This window comes from Gopherus evgoodei, unplaced genomic scaffold, assembly GCF_007399415.2.
Source record: "Gopherus evgoodei ecotype Sinaloan lineage unplaced genomic scaffold, rGopEvg1_v1.p scaffold_192_arrow_ctg1, whole genome shotgun sequence".
NCBI classification, from domain to species: domain Eukaryota; kingdom Metazoa; phylum Chordata; order Testudines; family Testudinidae; genus Gopherus; species Gopherus evgoodei.
The window spans coordinates 7,564-13,666 of NW_022059855.1; the positions used below are offsets into that span (position 1 = coordinate 7,564).

General features: G+C 41.9%; 1 pseudogene; it reads right to left on the reverse strand.

The window, feature by feature from the left end:
* Positions 1-720: 720 nt before the first annotated feature.
* On the reverse strand, positions 721-2,311 carry LOC115640072 (annotated as a pseudogene).
* Positions 2,312-6,103: the final 3,792 nt, after the last annotated feature.

Below are 6,103 nucleotides of genomic sequence, written 5' to 3' on the forward strand. Positions count from 1 at the left end.
TGCAGTTCTAAGTAACTGGAAATGTGAGGCCAGTTGGCAGACATTGGCAGATCACCAGTGAAGTGAACAGAGCTGCTCCAATGTACAGGAGCTGAGAGACTGCCCTCCTGATCTGTTCCAGTCATCACAAAGTATTTGTGGTTTAATCAGAATCATTTACAGAAATGTGAACACCGCAAGTTTCATTAGGAAAACTACAGTTAATCTGATGATAAAGTAGGGGTGAAATAGGCTAACATCTGGTTTGATACTGACCTGTTAATATAGTTCTGCAATACCATATGTTTTATATATCATGTTGCTGTTTTTTTAATTTAAAATCAGCATAAAGGCCAGATTCTTAACAGATATAATTCACTGGAGCGCCGTTAAATTAATGGAGTGAGGTCAATTTACACTAGTTTGAGACCTGGCCCTATGCTTGTAATTAATACACACTGAGAAATGCAATGGATCAAGAAAGAAAGAAAGAAAGAAAGAAAGAAAGAAAGAAAGAAAGAAAGAAAGTTAAATGGAGAGAATGACAAGTCTCATCTGCCCGCAAAGCGTTTGACAATATTATCTTTCTCTTCCTTATCTGCTTGCAAGAGGTAGACAAAGTGTTATTTTCTTCACTGTTGCCAGTTGACTTCACATGGGTTATTGATTAATGTTAGGATCAGAGTTAGGGCTAGCACTGAGGGTTAGAGTTAGATTTAAAGGACAGGTTAGTTCCATAATCTTGGTCAGAGTTCAGTGAATGCTCTGTCTGAAACAATATTTACACCCTGAGATTCTTCATGCTATTCAAGAAATGGGTTTAGGGTCACAGTTAGGGTGAGGGTTATGGTTAATATCAGAGTTAGTGTTAAGGTTATAGTTTGAGTTAAACCTTTGGGATGGAATAGGATTTAGATGAGAATATAGGGTTGAGATTAGAGTTAGAGTTAGGAGTTAAGAGTTAGGGTGAAAGGGTTAAGTTAGGGGTAAAAGTTAAGGGGGAGTTATCAAGGTAAGGGTTATTAATTAGGATAAGGGATTTGGATGAGGGCTAAAATGAGCAGTTAATGTTAGGGTAAAGAGTAAGGTAAAGGTAAAGAGTTGGGATCAAGATAAGAGTTATTGATTAGGTATTTTAGAAAAATTAAGGGTTAGGTAAGGGTTAGAGTTATGTGTTAGGATTTGGTTTTAGAGTTAGTCAGTTCCTTAGTCTAGCCTGAACTCCCACAAATTTTATGCCTGAAATTGTATTCTCAATTAATCCCCCGTTTCCTCACACTGTGTTGAAGACTGGCTATGATCAGTGCTATGAGTCAGGGTTAACTCTGTACCGTTCTCCCAGCTCCCACAAATGTCCTGTCACAATTCTAATTACAATTCTTCCTGAAGCTCTTCTCGCCACTCATAAAATAGGACACAATGTTCCTCAGCACCTCCTTGACCATCTGGTTCATCAGGGTGTAGATGAAAGGGTTCAACAAGTGGGTGACAATGGCAGTCTGTAGAGTCACCATCTTCTTGAGGTCGAAGGAGAAGCCTTCGTTGGGCACCACATACATGAAGATGGCACTGCCGTAGAAGATAGAGGCCACTGTGATATGTGAGGCAGAGGTGGAGGTCTTTTTCCTACCTGTGGTGGAGGGGATGCGGAGGATAGTGGCAATGATGTATAGGTAAGACACCACAGTGAGCATGAGCAAGCTCAGCAGTACCACGGAGGAAAGGGAAAACTCCGTAAGCTCTAGCAGGCTGGTATCGGCACAGGAGAGCTTGATCAATAGCTCAGTGTCACAGAAGAAGTGATCAATGATGTGAGGGCCACAGAAGGGCATCTGGGAGATGATGATGATGGGGGAGAGGACAGAAAAGAAGTCTCCAACCCAAGACACCACCACCATCTGAACAGACATCCGTGGGCTCATGATGGTGGAGTAGCACAGTGGGGTGCAGATGGCCACGTAGCAGTCCACTGACGTGACAGTCAAGAGAATAAATTCAGTGGTGATGAAAAAGAAGTAGAAGTAGCACTGGGCAATGCAACCAGAGACTGAGATGGTCTTTTGCTGTGAAAGGAAGTCCCTCATCATCTTTGGGGCAATGGATGTTGCAACCATGATGTCAAGGAAGGAGAGGTTGGAGAGGAAATAGTACATGGGACTATGGAGGTGGTGGTCAGCCCTGGTGTGTGTGATGATGACCACATTCCCAGTGATTGTCACTATGTAGATTTAGTAATCTACAGCAGCACCATGAAGAAGATGATCTCCAGCTCCCAGATCACAGAAAAACCCAACAGGATGAACTCATTGACCTGGGTGCTGTGGTTGCCCATCAGCATGTCAGATCTGCTGTTTCAACTAGGCTGGGAAGAAAATGAATTTAAATTCAGTACTGTAAAAAATTAAATAGGCTAATATTTCACCTCTTTCATCCACATGTTTCAGAGTTCTACAAAGAAAGAAAATGAATGAAGCTTGTCTACTGTAGATAAGAGTGAGAGGATGAGAAAGAGGGAGTTATGCTTAGGGGGAAATACGGCATATATCTGGAAGGTTACCACAATGCCTATAGAGTCAAGACTGTTGCATTTCTTCCATATAACATCCCTTTGTGGAAATGTTGATGTAGACTCAGCTAGATATCAGAATGAATGAACTAGAACACTTGGAGGCTGACTTGAAAGCAAAGACTTGAAAAAAAAGATGTCCAGGGGAGAATTCTACTCTGGGAAACGATGAGAGATTTTTAGGATGGACAGGACCTAGTAAGAGAAGGTATTGGTTTTAACAGTTGTCCAAGATTCACTTTTAAGAAGGTGACAATTATACAGGTATATTCATGCAGGCAGCACCAATGAGATGAGAAATCATCAACCTCCTAGAAGAGGTGCTGAAATGTAGGGAGTTTCGCACACTCAACCCCCTCTGCAGGTGTTGGACAAAGGCATGGACAGAGATGTCCTGTGCCAGTGTGCTCTGTCACCAAAGGACTCCTACAACTGAACACAAGACAGGAATCCTTAAGACCAAGAAGGAATGGAGAGTTCGGGAAGGAGAGCAGGTGGAAGAATCATTAGTACATTGTGGTCTTTGTGATAACCAAGTGTAACTATACAGAGCCCTCTAAATAAAAGGAATGGTCATTACACCATGATATCTATCTATCTATCTATCTATCTATCTATCTATCTATCTATCTATCTATCTATCTATCTATCTATCTATCAGAATCTCAGCCGCAAATACTTGTGCTTCAGGGTATGAAATAACACCTACCTGAAGGATGTAAGGGAGATGCATAAACTATGGAAGTCCATAATCTCCAAGTTCAGGGTTTCTTCACTTTCTTCTGAAGCAGCTGATGCTGTCCACTGCTAGAGACAGGAAACTGGGCTATGCGGAACTATGGCCTCTTCCAGGCTGGCAATTCCTATGTCCTACAGACATGAGAATAGCACTCCTCATACTTTGCAATATTAGCAGGGTAGTGTTGGATATTTTTGATGGTTTTCTTGTAATAGATAGATAGATAGATAGATAGATAGATAGATAGATAGATAGATAGATAGATAGATAGGTAGGCTAGGAAAGAGAGAGATAGAGACAAGATAGAAACAGAGGGAGAGATCTACTCAGTATCAGTGTTTCTCTTACACAAAAACTCTGCTTCCATTGCCAGGAACTAATAGATATTGAGCCTGTGTGATCAATTCAGTGTTTGCAGGTAAAAACACCCACAATCCCTGCAGATGAATATGTTACAGACAGATTTTCAGAGGACTAAATGTAGAAAAATAATCAAAGAGCAGAATAAAATGAAATGTTATTGTTATTACTATTGGATTTTCTTTATTCAGAAACTTCTCTTTACATTTCTACATCTTCTCTTTCAGGATCAAAAACTGATTAAAAATGATTAGCGAATGTAATTAATTCTATTATGGATTGGGATTGAAGGACAATGGCAAACATGTGGGGAAAGCCCAGAACTGGGACTGTAGTGGATTATGGGTTGGTATGCGGGGATATTGGCAGAGCTGGGATAAGGGGCTGTAGGTCACCATTAAGGGCATTGAGTAAACTAAAGTTTCCTACAAATTATGCTTTTGATGATCCTTGTCGGCCTTTTATATTTGACTTTTCCTTAACTTTCTCTCACCTGAAACTTTTTTCTTTTAATTTTAATTTGAATAAAGGATTGTTTAAAAGGTCCAAATTAATCCTTGATGTAGCTCTGCTGAAATCATTCACCAGGGATGATTTCAAGAATTCAGATACAATTTTCAAACTAAGGTGAAGGGCTAGATTTTTAAAACTAAATAGGGTCCTAATGGGATTTTCAAAAGCAACTTAGTGTGCAACTCTCATTGATTTCAATGGGCTTTAGGTACCTAGTTGCTTTTCAAAAATTGCACTAGGTGTCTAAACATTTTAAAAATGTGACTTATGAGATTCATTCATAGTTTCAAAAATATCTTGGGTTCTTTTTCACAGATTTCAAGGCAAGAAGGGACCATTGTGATCATCTAGTCTGATCTCCTGTATAACACAGACCATAGAACTTCCCCAAAATAATTCATAAAGCTGATCTTTTGGAAATACACCCAGTTTTGATTTAAAAATTGTCTGTCATGGACAATCCACTATGACCCTTGGTAAATTGTTGTAATGGTTAATTATTTTTGCTGTTAAAAATTTAAGTCTTATTTTCAGTCTGAATTTGTCTAGCTTCAACTTCTAGCCATTGAATCATTAAAGACCTTTCTCTGTTACAGTGAAGAGACCATTATTAAAAATTTGTTCTCATGTAGGTACTTATAGATTGTAATCAAGTCACCCCTTAAGTATCTCTTGTTTAAGTTAAATAGATAGAGCTCTTTGAGTCTATCACTAAAGGCAGGGGTGGGAAAATTCTTTGGCCCAATGGCCACATTGGGGTTGCAAAACTGTATGGAGGGCCAGGTAGAGAAGGCTGTGCCTCCCCTAAAAGCCTGCCCCCTATGCGACCCCTCCCACTTCCCAACCCTGCACTGCCCCCCTCAAAATCCCTATCCATCCAACCCCCCTCCTCCTTGTCCCTTAACTGCCCCCTCCTGGGACACCTCTCCCCTAAGCATCCCAGAACCCCACACCCTATCCAACCCCCCCTGCTTCCAGTCCCTTGACTGCTCTGACCCCTATATGCACCCCCATCCCCTGATAGTCCCCCCGTGACTCCCACACTTATCCAACCCCTCATCCCCTGACTGCCCACCAGAACCTCCACCTCATCCAACTGCATCCTTCTCCCTGTCCCCTGACTGCCTCCTGGAATCCCCACCACTTATCCAACCCCCTGGACCCAGTCCCCTTCCCATGCCGCTCAGAGCAGCATGTCTGGCAGCTGAGCCACCCGGCCAGAGCCAGACATGCTGCCATGCTGCTCGGCAGGAGCGGGCAATCCCACCGCCCAGAATGCTGCCCGAGCGGCAGCGTGGTTGCAGGGGAGGGGGAACAGCATGGGAGGGAGGGCAGGGGCTAGCCTCCCTGGCTGGGAGCACAAGGGCCAAGCAGGATGGTCCCATAGGCTGGTTGTGGTCCGTGGGCCGCAGTTTGCCCACCTCTGAAATAAGGCATGTTTTTCTCATTTTTAGTCATTCTCATGTTTCTTCTCTGAACCCTCTCCAATTTAGCAACATTCTTCTTGAATTGTGGGCACAATTTGAATATTGGTATGAGGCTGCAGAATGTGTTAAAGCAATGGCTAAAACCTGCTAGGCTTTTTTGAAAATCCACCACCAACTCCCTTTGAATATCATTGGGATCTATGTAACACATGCTCTTAGGTTCCTTTGAAAATGTATCCTAATTTTCACATAGGGCATTGTACAGGCCAATATATCTTTACTAGAGCTGGCCAGAGAATGGAATTTCCATCCCACAGGAAATTCTGATCTTTCAACTGTTGTGTTTTGCCCTGAATCAGGATGAAAAGATCAAAATAGCAAAGTATTTTGCTGAAAGAGAGGTTAAAAAAAATTAAATTCAGAGATGTCAAAGCCACAATGATTGATGCCCCTCGACAAGACACAGACGTTCAAGGGGTTTGTTCCAAAACCTTGGGAGCTTTTGTGATTTTTAAAAGA